Consider the following 21,070-nt stretch of genomic DNA (forward strand, 5'->3'; position numbering starts at 1 on the left):
AAAAAAAAAAACTATTTTTTTCTCTCTCATCTCCAACCCTATATATTCATTGGGAAAAAAAAAACAAAATCTTTGTAAACATTTGTATTGTCAAGCAAAACAAATTTCCATATTAGTCATGTGTAAAAATATGTCTCATTTTCCACTCTGAGTCCATCATCTTTTTTTCAGGAAGTAGATAGCATGCTTTACCATCTGACTCCCCAGAAGTATTGTTGGTTGTGGTGCTGATCAGAGTTCTTAAATCTTATAGTTGGTTATTTTTGCAATGCTGCAAAAATTGTTGTCCTGGATTTACTTACTTTGCTCTGCATCAGTTTGTATGGATCTTCCCAGAATCCTTTGAAACTGTCCCTTTCATCATTTCTTATGGCACAATAGTATTTCATTATAATCCCATACAATAATTGGTATAGTATTGACAAGCACCCTCTTAGTTTTTACTTCTTTAACTACCACAAAAAAGTTGCTATAGATATTTTTACATGATTTATTTCCTGGTATCTTTCATCTCTTTTGGGAAACTAGGTAGTGAAGTAGATAGAACACATGTCCTAGAATGAGGAATACATGAGTTCAAATACAACCTCAGACACTTACTAACCAGGTAACACTGAGTAAGGGATTAAAACTCATTTGCCTCAGTTTCCTATTCTGTAAAATGGAGGTTACATTTTACTTATTATTAGTAGTATTATTAAAATAATAATATTTTTATTTTATTTACTGATTTATTATTATTTATTAATTATTAATGTTATTAAAATAATAATAAGTTTTAATAATTTAACTGACAGCAGCTGCCTCCTCAGGGTTGTTGCAAGGATAAAGGGAAATAATAATTGTAAAGAACTTAGCACAATTCCTGGCACATAATAAGTGCTATAGAAAAGTTTGCTATTTGTTATTGTTGTTGTTATTTATATTATTATCATTTTATTATAAGTCTTGTAGTGGTATACCTAGTTCAAAGGATATGGACAGTTTAATAACTTTTTGAATAGAGTTCCAAATTACTTTCTAAAAGGATTGAACTTTCTAAAAGGGTTTCTAAAAGGGTTGCACTAAAAGAGATCCAATTCCTCCAAAATTTGCCATTTTCCTTTTTTGTGAACATGACATGTTCTTTTTTTTTTATTTTGATAATAGATTTTTGCATACAAAGATAGTTTTCATCATTTACCCTTGCAAAAACTTTGTGTTCCAAATTTTTCTCCCTTCCTTTCCCATACCCCTCTCCTCTAATAGCAAGTAATCTAATATAGATTAAATATGTTCAATTCTTCTAAACATATTTTCACATTTAACATGCTGCACAAGAAAAATCAGATCAAAAAGGGAAAAAATGATAAAGAAAAAAACAACAACAAAAAGGTGAAAATATTATGTTGGGATTTATATTCAGTTCCCATCGTCCTCTTTCTGGATATAGATGGCTTTCTCCTTCCCAATTCTATTAGAATTGGCCTGAATCACCTCATTGTTGAAAAGAGCCAAGTTCATCATAGGATTATCACATAATCTTGTTGCTGTATACAATGTTCTCTTGATTCTATTCACTTCACTTAGCATTAGCAACATGACTTGTTCTTAATGAAGTCATATGAGTCAGAAAGATATAAGTTCAAATGTAACCTCAGATACCCTAGTAATGTAACCATAAGCAAATAGTTTGGCATCTATTTGCCTTGGTTTTCTTCTCTATAGAATGAAAATAAGAATACTTTCTAGGATTGTTGTTAGAATAAAAATAGCTTGTAAAGCAAGCCAAAAAGTATAAAAAGCATAATTTATTGTAATTATAGAATTATCATTATTATTATATGTTCACTAACCATCTCTTTAATGATCTAATTCTATAATTTTTCAAAAGTTTAAGTAAAGCTCACTTATTTGCTTTAAAGCTTACAGTCTTTTCCTTTAAATTTTTTTTTTTTTTTTTTTATTGAGGCAATATTTACCTTTCTCCAGAAAACTTTTTGGAAATTCTTGACTTTCATGATCTTTCAAACATTACCATCCTTCCTAGTTATTTCACTACTCAGGGATATAGTCTACCTTTGTGTCAGGTGCCTTAAATTAGCCAAGGATAATTAAGTGCTCTTTCTAATTCCTTAGTTTAGATATTATCTCCATTTTAGTCCATCACATACAACATCTAAACAGATATCAATGCCCTTTTTTCCTAATGCATTTTTATGACATTATCCCCAAGGATATTGGGTTCAGGATCTTGGTTGTTCTCATCAGGATCTGAAAAAAATGATGGTCAAAGTGGTGGTGGTGGTGGTTAAATGACTTATCTGGTCCATATTGCTATGTCCTGTTTCTCCTTCAGGGTGACTTGTTTCAGCAAGACTCCTTTGGCTGCTCTTTGTTGGGGTAGTTAGCAGGAATGGCTGGATCTTTTTTCACAGAAATTGCTTGCAAAGATGATGATTATGAATAGCTATAAGCCAACATGGTGGTCTGGAAGGAGTTGCCATTCTCAGGGTCTTATGAATACCCACTTGTCAGGGGCAATTGGTCAACAATTGTTGCTGCTAGTGATGAGGACAGTAGTTTCCCCAATAATTTCTCCATTCAGTAATGGCTATGAGGGATACACACACATACACAAGAACACACATGTATACATACATACATAAACATATATGTATACACACACTTTACAAACTTTATGCTCTTACCATACTGGACTTCTAACCCTTTGCTATATTGACTATATCATCTCATAACACTATATATATGTATATATACATATATATGGCATTAAACCCTACCCCCCCAAAATCTACTATGAAGATACCCATCGGCCTATTTTTTTCTATATCCACACATGGCTATCTTTGATGAAAATATGAGAAAGGTTCAGGATCACATAGCTAGTAAGTGTGTGAGGTCACATTTGAACTCAGGTCTTCCTGGCTCCAGCTCTAGTGCTTTGTCTACTGTTCTACTTTGCTTTCCATGAACTTTGATCATAACAATTTTTTTGTTTTGCTTTTAACTTTGGTTTGAATTCAGATATCATTAATGCAATTCCAGATTTTCTTGAGCTAGTATGATGAATTTCAGTCCACATTTTAATTGAAATATAAATCTTTTGAGTTTAGATATGTCTTCCTGTAGAAAATGTATTTTTGGATTCAGGTTTTGTTTCAAATCTTCTCTATTTTATTTCTTTAGAGGGATGCTATCAAATTGCAATGGTCATATTTGATTTATTTTTTATCACTCTTTGCTAAATCATGAAGAAAACACTTTTTGAATTTCAAATTTTTTCTTTAACTGAACTTAGTAAAACATTATATAAAATTACTAATTATATTGTCTTGCTATAAGAATTACTACAGTTTGACTCTACTTAGAATTTTCATCTAATAAGTTGCAACAAATAATATCTTTCTCCCTTTCTTGTCAAAGAAAGGAGTTTAGTCCCTCTTTTACTTTCCCTCCTCATTCTTCATTATTTTGTTATTCAAAATGTCAATTTTTGTTATTAGGGTTAGGAACTGGATTTATGACTTCATCGATATAGGGAGCTCTCCAGTGAAGAAATTCTCTTTTCCAATTCAAATTGGCAGCTCCACAATTTGTAATCTTAGCAGACTGTTTAGAATTCTCTGAGATTAAGGGACTTGTTCTGGGTTAATGCCAGGAAATATGTATCAAATATGTGCTTTGAAGTCAAGTTTTCTGGATCTAAGGGCAGCTTTCTACCTAAAATTCCATATTGGCTCTTGTTTTTGGTTATATGCTCCTTTAAATTCTTTTTAACATTCTTTCTTCACTACAACTCTTCACTGTGCTATATCACCCAGTAACTAACCTGTGAAATATTAAATTTATTTTTATCACCTATACCAAGTATATTGAACTAATAAATGATTAATCATAGTTGTAATTTATCAATTATTTTAAGTACTTAATTATTTAAGATGTTTCTCTAGAGCTACTCCAAACATTAGTTCCCTCTTTCTCTCTTTTAAATTCGATTTTATTTTTTATTGACTTTCTAAGTACCTTAAAAAAAAATCCTAGTAGTTCTTCAAGACAAAAGTTATTCAGAAACTGGCCTTTTTCCCCAAAAATTGTTCAGAATGCTTTTAAAATGAGTTTTCATTAAAAAAAAAAAAAAGAGTCACAGGACTGGAGATGTGGATCTGGAAGATACCAAAGATCAATTAAGGGTTCTTAACCTTAATTCAAATGAGTAATATTTGTAAAGCACTTAACACAGAATCTCATGCATAATATGTACTGAATAGATGCTTATTTCCTTCCCCTTCTCTTAAACCTGACATTCATTGATGTTTTTTAAATATATAGTTATACATAATTGGCTTCTTTTTAAAAATCTCATATATATTTTTATGAATTTAAAAACATTATTCTTTTTTTTTTCTTCAGGCAATTGGGGTTAAGTGACTTGCCCAGGGTCAGCTGGGAAGTATTAAGTGTCTGAGACCAGATTTGAACTCAGGTCTTCCTGACTTCAAAGCTGGTGCTCAATCCATGGTGTCACCTGGTTGCCCCTAAAAACATTATTCTGAGAATCCATAGACTTCATCACACTGACAAAGGGGCCAATAAAACAAACACACAAAAAAGATTAAAAGAATTCCTGATCTAGTTCAGCATCTTCATTTTAAAGATGAGGATATTCATCTTTAAAAGCTGAAGTAATTGAGAATTGCTTGTCCCAAGTCTTAGTTCTCTCAACCTTGTACAATAAATTGTCTATATTTTAATTCCACCAAAATACATAGCACAGATACAGGTTCTAATAAATCACAGGTAAGTTCTAGTCATTTGTTCTGGATAAGTTTCTTTTTTTCCTTTGTCACTTCCAATAAGGAACTGTCTCCTCAGTTTTCTCTAGCTTCAAAAGGCTTTATTTGGAAGGTGACCTCATAAGAACTGAGGGTCAGCTGTTCTGCTTAGTTGACTGAAACAATCAGATTGCACAGCTTTGAAGACTGCAGAGATCTTTGTAATAAAGATATCCAGGGAACCAGTTCTCCCTCCAATCATCTGCCCTTCTTCCTTTCCAGCCTTGCACTCATAGGTGCCACAAACTCTAAAATGTATATAACAGAAAACTCAGTTCTCTTGGGAAAGCTTCTTTACTCCTTCTTTCCCCCTTCAAATGAGAGCACTTAGGCTTATGCCACATTTTTTCCAATGAACAATGAAGGGCTTAAGAGTAATTTCTTTCTAAGGTTTGCTAAACATTTGGTTGTGCTTTCTAGTTTTTGAATGTTTTCCTCCCTACACTTTCTTTTTTCTTATTGTTTAAAAAAATAAATTATTGATAGCTAGTTTGTAGTTGTTTTCTGGCTATGTCCGCCATTACACTATGAGTTTCTCAAGAGCAATGATTGTCAAAGGCAAACTTTCTTTGTATTCCCAGAGTTTAGCACTTGAATAGCAGGCATTCAATAAATGCTTATTGACTATATTACCTAAATTTCCTTGTTTCTCCTCTCCTTTTAGAGAATCATCTTCTATTATAAAAATTTTTTTTAAAGAAAAAAGTAATATTCACCAATCAGTAAAATTTCAAAATATTGAAAAAAAAATCAGATGTACATGTGGTAATCTACATCTACTCTCAATATCTGCAAAGAATTGGGGGAGATCCCACCTACATTTTTACCTCATGGCTTCTGAGTTCTCAATTTTAACAAAGATCATGCAAATGATATAATTTTGTATGAGAAATAGTTTCAAAAAGACATCAATAGCCCACTGTTTATGATGCCACCTAGTGGATGTTATCCATGATTAATCAAAGCATGAAATATACAGTACAATAGAAATCACTTTCAGATTACATTAACTAGTAATTCTTTCAAGGTAACTGATTATCCCTTTAGGACTATTAACTAATTGATATAGATTGAGAAACAGAAATCTGTAATTAAACACTTTTGAAGTCATTGAAGATCAATTTGGAATAATGATGAAAGTATCTTTGAAATTATAATACAGTCAAAGAGAAAATAAGATTTGGTTTATAAAAATCTGTTTTACATACTTTTTTAGGGGGAACAGGTCCATAGTTTAGAGAGGGACATCTGTGGGTTCTTTTCTTGTCTATGAAGTAGAAACATTTGATTCTTAGATGCGGATTGGTAATTGTGCTTAGTGGAGTGGTAATTGTTATTATTTCATTCAGACCTATAAATTTCATTGATCCAAGGATTCAATTTGGTGATGTATCATTATTTTCTGGTGTGAAATATCATTTTACTGGCACCGATCAATAATTAGTTGGTAACTTGTAGCCTTGTAGAATTTCAAGGTTGCAATATATCTATAATAGCATAACTAAAATGTGTTGAGTTAGAATTCAAGTAAAATTGACCCACCATGCATTGGAACAGTTATCATTAATTATTGTTGATAACTGATGGATAGTTGTTTCAATAAACATTTATATTTATAGGGCAGAATAGAACAAATCTATGTGACTTGTTTAGATATTTAGCAAAAATACAGGAAATTTTGTATAGTCAATGAAGAATATAGGTTTACATTAAATTATTTTTTAGAGAGGTGGTTCAAAGGAAAGAGTATTGGATTGGGAACCAATAAACCTACAGTTTTTAACTATCCAGGTTTTTTGACACATAAAATCATTATTTTAGGGTCTTCTGCAAGATTAAGTACTCTCCAAAGCCACTTCCACCTCAATTTGGATTTTGTGTCCAATCATAGAAGCCATTAGTCTTAGATTCAAATATTATTTCACTAAGCTTTTACATATAAGAAATGATTTAGATGATGAAGGCATGAATGTTACAATCACTGATGTGTGACCCTTGACTGTTTATTAGATAGTGTTATAAAAATACTGATGTACTTCTAAAGTTCTGGAGTAATTATGTTGGGTAGGAAGTTCAAGATGCTTGACCTCACAGTCTGAATAGGTCTTTGAATTGATGGTTTATTGAATGTTGATTAAGAATGAATTAAAAATTGAATTGAAGAAATGAATTAACAATTAACAGCAGTGTGATTTATTACTCTTGCCAATATTGAACAAATATTTAATAATTTTACAATTCTTTTTGCAATAAGATGTCAGCAAGATAGAACAAAACTAAACCATATTCTTATTTAATAAAATGAGGAGAGTCAAAGAAAGTAGAACTATGATGATAAGGAAGCTTCACAGAAAAATAGACAGGAAATGAAAAGACTAAAGCTGATTTTTATTTGAAATCTTTCCTGATGCCCCTAATTGAAAATTATTCTTACCTTTTCAAATTCCTCAAAACCCATTATCTGAATACCTCCTTTTGATTTCTCACTTTTAGCCTTAAACTTATTTGTATTCATGTTTTTGATATCATTTAGATTGTAATAATGGTAGTTATAATAGCACTTTAAAGTTTGCAAAGCACCTTACGTCCATGGCCTCATTTGAGTCTCACAACAAAATTTTGATGGGTATTATCCCCATTCCACAGAATAAGGAAGCCCAGAGAGGTCAAATAAATTGCCCAGAATCATACTGCAATTGCGTGTCAGTGATGAGATTGGAACTCGACTCTTCCTGGCTCTGGATTAAGTGTTTTAGCTCCTGCACAATGTTGCTCCTCATTGTGAGCTTTTTAAATAGTTTATTTTTTAATTCATCTTAGTCTTGCACCTATGAGATATTAAATGTTTATTATATTGACTTCCATTCAGTTTTGTTGCATTTATAATTTATACTGGCTAGAGTATAATGATGATGTACATTCTCTCCTGGCAGTAATAATGGCTATTTGAGCTGATACATTGGGAACAGTTTAAAGCAGACATGTTTTTTTTCCCCCTATAGCACATGATTTTGCATTGGTTGTTGTACCAGCTTGTGATAATATGATCTAACAGTTTTCACTGGCCCATGATTAATTAGTTGTTAGATCACAAAGAAATTAATGCCCGTCCAGTCCAAATTCACTTGAGAGGAGTTTGCATATTTGTGATTAGTTATACTACCCTGCTGCATTTCCTGACAGAAAAATAGTTACTTTTTTTTTATTTGGTATTTTCACAAAAAAAGGATCTTATTTTGAATAAAAATGGCCCCAAATCAAATTCCAAACATGTTAAGCATGCTAAGTTTTTCATACATTTCTCTATTCCAATTTGTCTGCTGTTAAATAGAAGAGATGTAAAAAAGTAATGTTTCTGTACTCATCTATCCCTGAATCAGTCATTTATTTCATTACACTTTGTTCAAGGAAAATATCTATTTGTTATCAAAGATTTCTGGCCTCTAAGGGAGAGGGGAAAAGCCTTTCTTCAAAATAATCTCATTAGCATTGCTGCATCTGACTTGAATATTTGCTTATAAGATTTTCAACCTACTGTTAAGAGAGGATTTTTGTAGTGCATATGAAAGGTAAAAATAGATTAGGTGGTGGTACTTGTTGAGATGTTGCTGTTACTACTGTTGCTGTTGTTGAGGACAGTTTAGGGGCACAATGGATGGCTTGCTGGGCCTGGAGTCAGGAAGATTCATCCTCATGAGTTCAAATCTGATTTCTGATAATTACTAGCTGTATAACCCTGGACAATGACTTAAGCCTGTTCACCTCAGTTATGTAAAATGAGCTGGAGAAGGAAATGGCAAACCACTCCAATATCTTTGCCAAGAAAATCCCAAATGGGATCACAGTCTCAAATGGGACTAAACCCAACAACAATTCTATCTTTACACTCTTGTAGAAAAACACTGTGCTTTGTTAGGGAAGAAAGAGAAGGAAAGAAAGGCAGTACAGAAGGAAAAGAGAAATGTTAAATTTCTTGTCCTGGAGATTCTAACTTGTCATGATAATGTATTCTCATATATCAGCACCCTAATTTTTAGATTCATTCTTTTTCTCTTTGTTTTTGCAAAAAAAAAAAAAAAAATAGTGTGGTGATCCTCATATAAGGGCTCAGGAGGCAGTTATAAATTTCTTCAGCAATCATGCAAAATTCTTTGAACATTTACTTTAAAAAGTGTTCATTACATAGCCACCATACCTCATTCCTCCCTTTCAAAGTCTTTGCCAAGACATGAGTAAGAATTTTTTTGAGGGGGGGGGCATAGAGAGTCAATCAAATTCTTTTATTTATTTTTGCAATTTGTAATTTACAATCCTATTTTCCTCTTCTCACTTGATTCCATTACTTTCAGCCCATTTCTATCACCCAAATCAATGTCATTTAATGTGGGTAATGGAGCAAAAAACTTACATTGAATCAATTTTCTGCTTCAGAAGAATTTCCTTAAAAAAAACCACACATCTTTCAAAAGATTAAATAAATTTTCATTGAACTGTGTAAATATGACACATACACTTAATTGGACCAAAGCTTGAAACACTAACAATCAGTAGTGCAGAATTTTAATAACCCAGCCATTGTGGAAATTAAAATGCACTTCTTAGTGCCCTAAATGGTTAGTTTTCATTTTGACTGCTTCCATGTTGTAATTTAATTCTAATGACCATCCCAGAAAATGGACTTAAGCAGTATCTATATTTAAACCACTAGTTGGGTTACTGTGGAAGTAAACAAAACAACTAGTTGACTAAAATTTCCCCCTTTCAACCAACTGTGATAATATAATGAAATAGTCAATTCATATCCATGATACAGATTTGCCTAATGTAGCCTGAGGATTTTTGATTTCATTTTCTTTTTCTGTTCTAAAGGATTTTTCACAATAAATTATGTTATTGCATATACTTAATAATGTAAAGATTATTTCATTAGTAATAGCAAAAAGATCCTTCCTTCCTCCCTTCCTTCCTCCCTCCTTTCCTCCCATTCTTCCCTTCCTCTCTTCCTTCCCTCCCTCCCTTTTTCCTCCCCTTCTTTCCTCCCTCTTTCCCTCCCTTCCTCCCTTCTTCCCTCCTTCCCTCTCTTTCTGTTGGGTTTTATTTATTATACATAGGAATATCAATAATTTATATAGATATATTTTATATCTTCCAACTTCATTGAACTTGTCAGTTATTTAAATTTATTACAAATGACTTTCAAAGACTCTCTAAGAACATCATTTTATCATTTAAAAAAGTAATAATTCATTTTATGATTTCTAGAGCTTTTAATAGAAACAGGTCCTAGATTTTGTCAAAAGTCTTTTCAGTATCTATTAATATAATAATATTGTTTTATTTCTCACATTTTTTTGAAAGACATTAGTAAAATTTTTATTTCTCTGGTAATAATGAATCTGTTATGTTATTCTTGTCAAAATATTCATATTTGTGAAGACTGAGTTAGCACCCTGGATACTTTAGAATCAGCCGGAGTCAGGATAAGCAAAAGTCCTTGGTCTTTATTCTTGATTGAAGTGAGGGCACAGGAATCTCCATACCTCTCCTCTTCGTCTCCTGCCCATAAGTCACCCTAGCTTGTCTTACTCCACCCCCTAGTTCTTCCCAAAATTCTCTGTATACACCAACAGATTGAGCCAGCACAGAATAGTGGGAAGGGCCATTTTCCAAGCATATGCTAATAGAGTATTGTCCAATAAGTAATTAGCCTTAAGTGCTCAGTTGTCTGATTCCAGTGCACCTACTCAGAGTTTCAGCCCTTTACACATATTAATTGTGCATATAGACACAATTCATGTATAATAATGTGAATACTCTATGTGTTCATATATATATATTCACCAAAGGTATCCATAACTGGAATGCAAGAAGTCTAAACAAAAGAAAGGTACTCTTATTCAAAATTTTTTAAAGTTCTTTTATTTGCAGATGACATCATACAAATGCATCAGGTTCTGCAATGCTTTATATAATGTCCCTACTCTATATAATATTTTTTGTTGTAGATAACCCCTAAAACTTCATTGATAAAAAGAATTCCTCTATTATTTCAGATTGGTAACAGCTCTGCAGCATATAGTTTTAGCTCTCTGAAGTGCCAACAACTGCCCAAGGGTCATGGACTCAACTTGTGTCAATAATAGGCATCAAACTACTTCTTAATAGACCCTAAGGACAGCTTTCTACCTTCTAAACCACTCTCACTATTCTTTTTATCAAGTCTAATCCCTTTACATGAGTCCTTAATCCTATCTCCTTTTGTCTTCTCCAGCAAATTGATCCCAATTCTTGCTAATCTTTTAAGTTTTCCCTCCCTACTGATTCCTTCCTGGATAATGAAAAATGCACTTAAGTCTCCTGTATCTTAAATCAAGGAAAAAAAAAACCCAAACCCTAAACCTGACTAGATCTCACTGTCTTTTCTGGCTATTACCCTATATATCTCTTCTCATTTTCCAGTTTCTTTGAAGAAGTTGACTATACTTAATGCCTCTGGTTTTTGTTTTTTTTTTTTCTTTTTTTACTTCTCTACAGATAACTCCAAAATCTATGTATCCATGTTCATAACTGTACTCCCTCCATTTCCATTTCCATGTTACCTATTTTGTTATCTATTTTCTTCAACTCTACATATGGACATTTCTCTCATTAGAATGTAAAATTTTTAAGGGTAATTCCAGTTTGGATGTTTTTTCTTCCTATCTTTTCCCACAATTCTACAATCACATTTCCACTGGTGTTTAATCAATACATGTTGAATAATATTCTTATGACACAAAGATGGTTAAATGTTTTATGAAGTGAAATATATCTTCTTTTCCTTTTTTAGGAGTCTCCTACAAGATTTTGGTTTTTTGTAACATCTACGCTATCTTAAGTTTATGCAGCTTTGTACTCAGCAATCCGTTTCATCTCAAGTGGACAGATTGATCAAGAGAGTACTGAGCTCTAAATCTAGTTCTCTTTGTTTTAGAGAAGATAAAAGTTTGCTTTAGGTTAAATGAGTTAGAAAGTGAAATATCTCTGTTATGGATTAAACTGCAGTCACTTGGAGGCAATCCACTGAAAAAAGAAGCATTAGTCAATCTAATGAGCTTTGCTCCAGTAAATTATATATTATTTTATTGTCTGAAATAATGCAATAAAAGGCACTGGCTTGCCCTAGAGATCAATGGTGACTTTGATGAGCCTCAGCTTAATGACAGAAAATTTTGTTGATGTTCCTGTTGTTGAGACTATTCTTTTCCCAGTTTAGCGACAATAAACATGGTCAGTCTTTTTTTTTTTTTTAGACTTTTTCATAATTTTGTCACAAAGGTTGTAGTAAGTCAGATGGAAATAACAAGATTTCTTAACTAATATAGTTCACTTTAAGAGTTTATTAATTTAATCTAAAATAATGTAACATGAATGTGTTAAACTTCGAGGAAGATATTGGGCTACATGATTAAAATGAGATCATATATTCTCTTCAGCAGGGGTTCTGAATCATTATTGTATTTTGGATGTCTCTGGATATTGATGAGTACAGGCTCTTCCTCAGATTAAAGGTTTTTAATGTATAAAATATATATATATATATAATTAAAAAGGAAACTAATTATATAAAAATAAGCTTGTTAAAAAAATTTTAAGTTCTTGAACCAAATTTAAGACCCCTTTGCTGTCTAGAAAATACAAACTTCTTAAGGAAAGATAACATTTCATTTTTGCCTTTGTATCCCAACATCTATTTCAGTACTTAGTATATAGTACATGCTTAATAAGTGCTTGTTGTTTGATCCTTTAAAGAATTATTAATTTTATGTTCACCTTTTTTTTTCAGTTATCAAGTATTTTTTTCCTCCCTTCTATCAACACCCCCTTAAAAACCTGGGGAAAACGCTTTTATCATAGAATTGTAGTTAAATAAACCAAATTAACACATGTCCAAAAATGAGTTCATCATTCTGCATATAAATTCATCATTTCTTGTCTTTAGATGGGCAGCATTTTTCATTAGTCCTCTGTAGTAATAGTAGATCATTATATTGATCAGAGTTAAATCTTCCCAAAATTTTCATTTTCACAATGTTGTTTTTTTGGTTTCACTTACTTCACTCTGCATCAATTCACAGAAGTCTTCACATTGCTCTCTAATTCTCTCTGTCTCTGTCTCCCTCTCTCCCTCCTTCGTTTTCTCCTTCCTTCCCTCTCACCCTTCTTCCTTCTCACCTTCCTTCCCTCTCCACCTCTTTTCCCCACTTCCACCCAGTGAGAATCTATCACAAGCATACAAAATTTGTTTAGCCATTCTCCAAATGGTGACTATCCCCTTAGTTTCCAGTTATTGTTGTTTAACCACAAAACTACTATAAATATTTTTGGATTTATAAGACTTTTCCATTTTCTTTGATCTCTTTAAAGTAAACTACTGGCTTTGTGTTTATAAGGGCTTCATAACATAAGAGAAAAAAAAATTGTCTCAATTTCTGCTTTGGAAACTGCTTTTTTGTAAATTTTTTTTTTTTTTTTTTTTTTTTTTTTTTTTTTTTTTTTTACAAAGCCCCATATTCAGTAAAATCCAAATCTCTTGTGTGTCAGTGATATGCTTTTTTAATATCTAGGTCTTTGTATTGAAAGAATGCTTTTGAATGGGCTTCTCTTGACTCCAGTTAATGTTGTCACTTTATCAAAATATTCCAAATTTTTAAAGGAAATTGTAAATAGTTTACTCTTATTTTGGAGGCAGTTGTAGTTAAGTGGCTTGCATAGAGTCACACAGCTAGTTAAGTATCTGAGGTCACATTTGAAATCAGATCTTCCTGACTTCAGGGCCATTGTTTTATCCATTATACACCTTGCTATCTCAATATTTCATTTTTGTAAGGAGCTGAAAAAAGATGAAAATTCAACATAAATAAAATATAAATTCAAGCCAGCATAATCTTATTTCAGTCTACCTCTCCAAAACAAAAACAGAAAACCCAAAACATCCTTACATTATCCTTGTGATTGGTCCCTTAGATGCTAGATGTGGATCTTAGATTATAGCAACCAGTGTATGACTGATAAATATACTTGAATAGGGAAAGACATTTGATAAACTTGGATTTAAAATGGATTTTGCTTCTTTTTTTTTTGTTTGTTTTTGAGATAATAAGGAAAGAATCTAAGGACAGAATGCTTAATAACTGCTGCTTTTATTTTTGTTCATCAAAACACATGGAAAGTGGGAATAATCTACTTTGCTTTCAGAATTGTTTTCCTCTCTAGCATCTCTCCAATTGCTTGTTATCAACAGATTTTATTTCCAATCACCAGAAGCTGTGACTTTGGGGACTATGATGATTCAAGATTCTGAAAAATTTGGAAAAAAATACTAAGAAAATCTCCAAGTTGAAAAATGTGAAAATGTTGAGATTAAAATTTTCAGCCTTTCCCCCTACCATTATTTTTATAATTATGTACATTGTTATAAACAAGTAAGCCTTATTTATATAATGAATATACTCTTGAAGCTCTGCATAAATTGAATTTGTATAATTGAATTTTAAAGTTGCTCATATAAAGTGATATGTATAATCCATCTAATACTTGGGAGACAAGTTTTAGCGGTTCAGTCACCTGGGCCACATAAATGACTCATCCAGGATCATATACTTAGTGTCAGAGGTGAAATCTGAAGGTAGATTTTTTTTCTGATTCAAGTCCAGAATGATCTTTTTTTGTTCCACACTTTTTTTTTGTAATTGAATATAATATTTGTAGACAAATAACCAATCTATAGAATGCTGGGCCTGGAATTAGGAATCTGGACTCAAGACACTTTCTGACCACGTGACCCTGGGCAAATCATTTAACCCAATTTGACTTAGTTTCTTCATCTGTCAAATGAGTTGGAGAAAGAAATGGCAAACCACTACATTATCTTTGCCAAGAATACCCCAAATGAGGTCACAGTCAGATGTGACCCAAAATACTGAATAACAACCATAACAAAAATGCTTAAATAGTTTTTAGTTCCTTATTACTGCAATAAAATATCCCAATAGAGCTATCATTTTTAAATTTTAAAATTCAAAATTTCTATAATATAGAGGCTGGGTTAATATCAAACAGCAAATTAGAATAAATTGAAATGGGTTAAGCTAGGTGGTCTCTGATCATGGTGATATTTCACATTTCCATAGCATTTTAAGATTAACAAAGTACTTGGAGTTTTCACAATCCTGTGATATAATTACTTCAAATAGTTTTACTCTGAGTCTGCAGATGTGGTGTGTAAGGCTCAGAATAATTCTCTGATTTGGTCAATTAGTCACATAGGTAAAGTAATGTCAAAAATAGAACATGGCCTCAGGCTTGTACTGATTCCATGCTGAGCACTCTTTGATCTCTCAGGTCCTCTCCTGTGCTGATATTTTTTGAAACTCTGATTTTTAGCACTGTGATCTTAACAGTAGGGCTCCTCTCTCCCTCAGTCAGTGTTTGTCACAACCCTTGAATAGTTAGACATTGTGCGTGATTTGTGTCTGTCTTGCCACAAAATTCTCCACAAAGGATTGATCACATATGCTGGAGATCTTTTGTTATTGTGATATTTTGGTGTTTTGGTTATCCAGCTCTGACTCTTGTTTTCTACCTAATTCATTTCCTATTCTGAACCATGTGAAGTAACAGACAAAAAGCATGCAGAACAGTAGAAAATAATTCAGGTAGAAGTGAATTCAAATTCTGCCTCAGAAAAATCATCTAATTTCTCTGGACCTCAGTTTCCAAATCTGTAAAAATAGGGGGTCAGAATCATCAGTCTCTAAGGTCCTTTCTAATTCTGTCTGTCTTTTATATCACTTTTCACATAAAAATGCTATTATGTGTTTTCTGTATTTAAAGGATATAGTATTTAAAGTGACAGCAAATTATTTAAAATGTTGCAGGATATTTTCATATTCTCTAATTCATTCATCCAACAAATGTTGGAGCACTTACTATATTTAAGCTTCTGTAAGAATAACAGTAATAACAACCCTATTGGAGGTGCTAAGGAGTACAGTGAAACCAGGAAGACATGAATTCAAATTTTACTCTAGATACTTACTAGTTGTGTGACTCTGGGCAAGTCTATTAAATTTTATTTGTCTCATGTTTCTTCATCTGTAAAATGAGGATAACAACAGTAGCTATCTCCCAGGGTTGTTGGGAAAATAGAATGATCTAGTCTTTGTAAAATATTCAGCACACTGTCTGGCACATGGTAAATACTATATAAATGTTACCTCATTGTTATTATTAACATAGCCAAAACTGGTATTATTATCATTTTACAGATGAAGAAGCTTGGTACAATTAAATGAAATAGGGTACATTTGAAAAATATTGAATTGGAAGTGGGGAGATTTGGGTTTTAACCACATCTTTGTCACTAACCAATTGTAATCTTGAACAAGTTATCAAATATCTACAAAACTCAATTTTTTTCATCTGTGAATCAAGCATTGGGCTAGGTGAAATCTAAAATATTTTCTTTTTCTCTTATTCTATATTGTGATCTTTTATCAATAAATGAAAACACTTCAATATACAAAGAACAGAAGAGAGGATTACTGGAGACTGAATTATTCTGTATGTTTACTTTTTATAAAAAGATATATATATAATAAATTCATGAATATTAGTAAAGTACCGATGAAAATTTTATATTTGTGTCTTTTTCTGCAATTTCTTGGGTTTCCATCCTGTGCAATTAAAAATGCTTTTTTTTTTCTTGTTTAATCCATTTCACTCTTCCCTTCCAAGTAGAAGTCCTTACTGTTAAATCACATATACTTCTGGAAAAATAAATCAATACATTAGCCATGCCCAAGATCTAAAATGGTTTCCCAGCTAATTATATAATATTGTATATGATAGCTATCTGTGCTTTATAGAAAGTAAGTCCTGAATAAATATAGACTGAATGAGTGAATCTGGTTGGATAATGAGAGACTAAAAGGAATGGGACATAAGACTGGTGATTATGATTGCAAGGTGGGGGCAAAAAAAGAGGGAGGAACACGGATTTTGTTTGGGTCTGGAGGAGTCCAGGAGTGGGTGCTGAAAAAGAGAGGATCTATGGATACTTTAAAGAGGACAGTTAAAAAAAATCTGGGGATATTTAAAGGAAGGTTGGAACTACACAAACATTATTTCCTAGCTTTGTCACTAGCTAGCATGTGGTTTTTTTTTTAAGAGCATGTGTGTGTACATGTGTGTGTGTGTGCATTTAATTGATTTTAGTTTGCCCCTTCCTTCAGTTTTATTGAGCAGACAAGTATGCATGGTTATTACAGTGACCATTTACTCCTTAGTTGGGTTCTTTTTTTCTCATGTGTTTTTGCTCTTGGCAGACTGGGACTTTTCAAAGAGCTGAAAATATTATCTTTGGTTTTGCTTCAGGGATGTATAAATACAAATTTGTCCTTTTTAATCAGCTCCAAATTATGTAGTTCTTTTGCTCTGAAATATGATTTTGGAAAATAAATATTAATGGACAGAATCAAAATCATATATTATTTGGGTTTATCAAACAAGTCTCTGTGGTAAATTCAAACAAATCATGCAAAACTAGCTTTAGAATTTGGTCAGGATGATATTTTTCAGGAGAGGTTACAGTTAGCTGAGGGAGTTCTATATTTAATATTTTTATCCTTGGTTCTTTCAACAGAAGGTTCTTTCAACTGAGGACACATATAGCATATGGGTAGGGAAAAAAGGAACATAATGATTTGGGCAATAATTAGATACTTTGCTAGTAGCATAGGTATCAATGTCACAGAACAGTAGCTGATAGTTTTCTTACAGTGTTTTTGTTTAGTCATTTTTTAGTGGTGTTCAACTATTCATGACCTTATTTGGCGTTTTCATGGCAAAGATATTGGATTGATTTGCCATTTCCTTCTTCAGCTCATTTGACGGACAAAAAACAGGATAAAGTGACTTGCCCAGGATTACACAGCAATTAAGTGTCTAAGGCCAGATTTGAACTTGGGAAGATGAGTCTTCCTGACTCTAGGCTTGGCATCTAGCTGTATGCACTGTACCATCTAGCTGTAGTGCATTAATTTTAAATGTCACTTTATTGAAAACAATTTGCAAGCCAGCAACTGAAGAGGCTAATTATTTCCTTTGAGAAACTTTGTCTTCATTAGGAAAGACTTCTAATGGATAAGTGCTGCTACTTTGGTAATTACTTTATGCTCACAGATTTGTTTAATGGGGAAGAAAGGAGAAGGGAACTAGCAATTAGTAAGCACCAACTGTATGCCAGAAACTTTTTTTTAATTTATTTTTTTTTATTTAATAGCCTTTTATTTACAGGATATATACATGGGTAACTTTACAGCATTAACAATTGCCAAACCTCTTGTTCCAATTTTTCACCTCTTATCCCCCCACCCTCTCCCCTAGATGGCAGGATGACCAGTAGATGTTAAATATATTAAAATATAAATTAGATACACAATAAGTATACATGACCAAAACGTTATTTTGCTGTACAAAAAGAATCAGACTCTGAAATATTGTACAATTAGCTTGTGAAGGAAATCAAAAATGCAGGTGTGCATAAATATAGGGATTGGGAATTCAATGTAATGGTTTTTAGTCATCTCCCAGAGTTCTTTTTCGCCAGAAACTGTTTTAAGCACTTTACAAATATTAATACATTTGATCCACAAAACACCCCTGCAAAGTTTGTGCTTCTAAGATAAATAGGAGATATTATTGGTCATTAGACTTAGAGGCAGAAAACCTTCATAAGTCATTTACTTGTTATCTGACTCTGGGTAACTCACCCTTTCTATGTTTTTGTTTCCTCATCTGTGAAACAAAGGGAGTTGTGCTTAATGACTTCTCAAGTCTGTTCCAACTCGAAATCTATGATCTTGTGAAATATAATAGTGTAGTTTGGTGTCTTTACTAGATCTTAACATCATAAATTTATCATAAATCTTAACCATTTTTCTCTTTTCTCTTATTGACTTCATTGAAACATGCAAATTTTAAACATAATAAATATGTGTGTATTTATTTATTGGTAAGTTCTATAAGATGGCCATATTTATCATTTATAAAAATAATAACCATAATAATAATAATACTATTCATATAGTGGATAAGCTTATTTTTGGCATCGTTTCTTAAGCTACTCAATGATACTGCTACTCTTACTTTAAATTATATATATATATATATATATATATCTTTAATTATAGTTTTTCTTTTTCTTGTTTTCCTTTCTTTTTCTTTTTCTTTCTTTTTTTTTTCTTGAGACAATTGGGGTGAAGTGACTTGCCCAGGGTCACAGAGTTAGGATATATTATGTATCTGATACCAGATTTGAACTCAGGTCCTCATTGAGCCAGCTAGCTGCCCCTTAATTATGTTTTAAGTTATATATATATATTTATTTTGTCAATTGGCAAAGTATCTGCCTTCTCTTTTGAGAATGAAAACAAAATAAAATCCCTATAGCAAACATGTATAGTCAAGCAAAACAAATTTCTGAATTTTCCAAAAACTCCATTTCAGAAAATAAAATATTATAAACAGAAGTAAAATGTGCATAACTTTAAAAAATTATATAACTCTTTGTTTATTTGCAGTTGAAATAGGAAAGATTTCAGGTTCAAATACTTTTAAAACGTATTGCTGTTAGAAGATACCATAACCTTTCTTATTCAAATGGAGCAAAATCAAATTATTCCTTATCTATTCATATTTAGAAATATACAGATCCTTAAAATAAGAACGCTTTTCAAAACTGGCTAAGTGATTAATTATATTGCAAGTCTATACTTCCCTCTATTCTATTTCATAGCATTTTTTAAAAATTGGAAACATTATAACAGTAGTTTTATAAATATATTATAAAAATCCAACTTTTTATATACACTTCTCTTCTATCTTTCTCAATAAAGCATAAATTTGAGGATTTTGCATAGATTTATTTAGAATGGATTTTTAAAAATTAATCACATTTGCAAGTTTCAGGAGGAATTTTCTTGTTGTAAAATGAATTTGTTTCATTTTGATTATAATACTAAAAACAGGAATTTCTTTTTTAAAAAAATTCAAACACCTTTTGAAATACTTTGTCACAATACAATATGCCAGGAAGCTGAGCAATGGACTTTGAGGACAGAACTTTCATTGACCAAACTTATCTACATATCCCCATACCTATATATTAGTAATAATAATTTTTAATGGACTATTTCCTGACCCCATATCATCATACACTTTTACAAAGAACCTTCTTTTTAATGGAATATTTTAATAAGTTTGATTGCTCTGGTAGTAGCTTAAAATGTTGTATGTAGCTACTCACTCATATTTCTAAGTAATCATCTGAAAATCATGTAGTGTAATATGTTCAAAGAGCACAAAAGGGCACATTTTAGCTAGTTTTCATAGACCTGTATTTTGACTTTTATAATACTGAGTTGTTAGTGTAATCCATAAAAAAAAAATTGGTTATGTAATTTTCACTTTAAAAATCTGTCAATTATATTAAAAATTTTCCCTTGCTATTGAGTATGATTGACATTTTCAAAGTGCTAAATTTTACTTTAACATCAGTTTCTACAGACTCTCTCTCTCTCTCTCTCTCTCTCTCTCTCAACATAGGTTGTTTCATCCACTTACAATACAAAATAGAAATATTTTACTTTCTTATATGTTTTTATATGTTCTTCAGACATATGGGCAATTTTCTTTTCTGCTTTATTATTTGCAAGTGGAACTATTCAAAGCTGCTTTGCATATTTGTCAAACATTTGTCAAACATCAAATATATTAATAACTGTAGGTAGCACTAGTGTTTTTTCCTATTGAATGATTCTTTTTAGACTTGGCAGTTCTGGAAGCAACATTATATTATGCAAGCAATACCTCTGATAGAAAAAAAAAGTCTGATGATAGATTTTTGAAAAAGTTTGGTTTTACTTGTTAAATTTTTATTTGGAAAACTCATCTTGCCCTCCCAGCATTCATGCACACTTTGAGATGTCTGGTTTATTAGCTTCCATGTAATTCTCAGCTGAAGCTGAGAATTTTTATGAATATAAAAAACAAACACAATGGTATTTATTCTCCATCAATAATAATAGTAATGGGGCAGCTAAATGACTCAATGGATAGAGCACCAGCCCTGAAGTCAGGGGGACCTGAGTTCAAATCTGGAATCAGACACTTAACATTTCCAAGCTGTGTGA

At 31.9% G+C, this 21,070-nt stretch overlaps 1 protein-coding gene across 1 annotated transcript in view; it reads left to right on the forward strand.

The window, feature by feature from the left end:
* Nucleotides 1-21,070, forward strand: part of PDE11A (phosphodiesterase 11A) — a 452,396-nt gene that overhangs the window by 103,552 nt on the left and 327,774 nt on the right. The window lies entirely within an intron of this gene.

Source organism: Sarcophilus harrisii, chromosome 3 (assembly GCF_902635505.1).
Source record: "Sarcophilus harrisii chromosome 3, mSarHar1.11, whole genome shotgun sequence".
Classification (NCBI taxonomy): domain Eukaryota; kingdom Metazoa; phylum Chordata; class Mammalia; order Dasyuromorphia; family Dasyuridae; genus Sarcophilus; species Sarcophilus harrisii.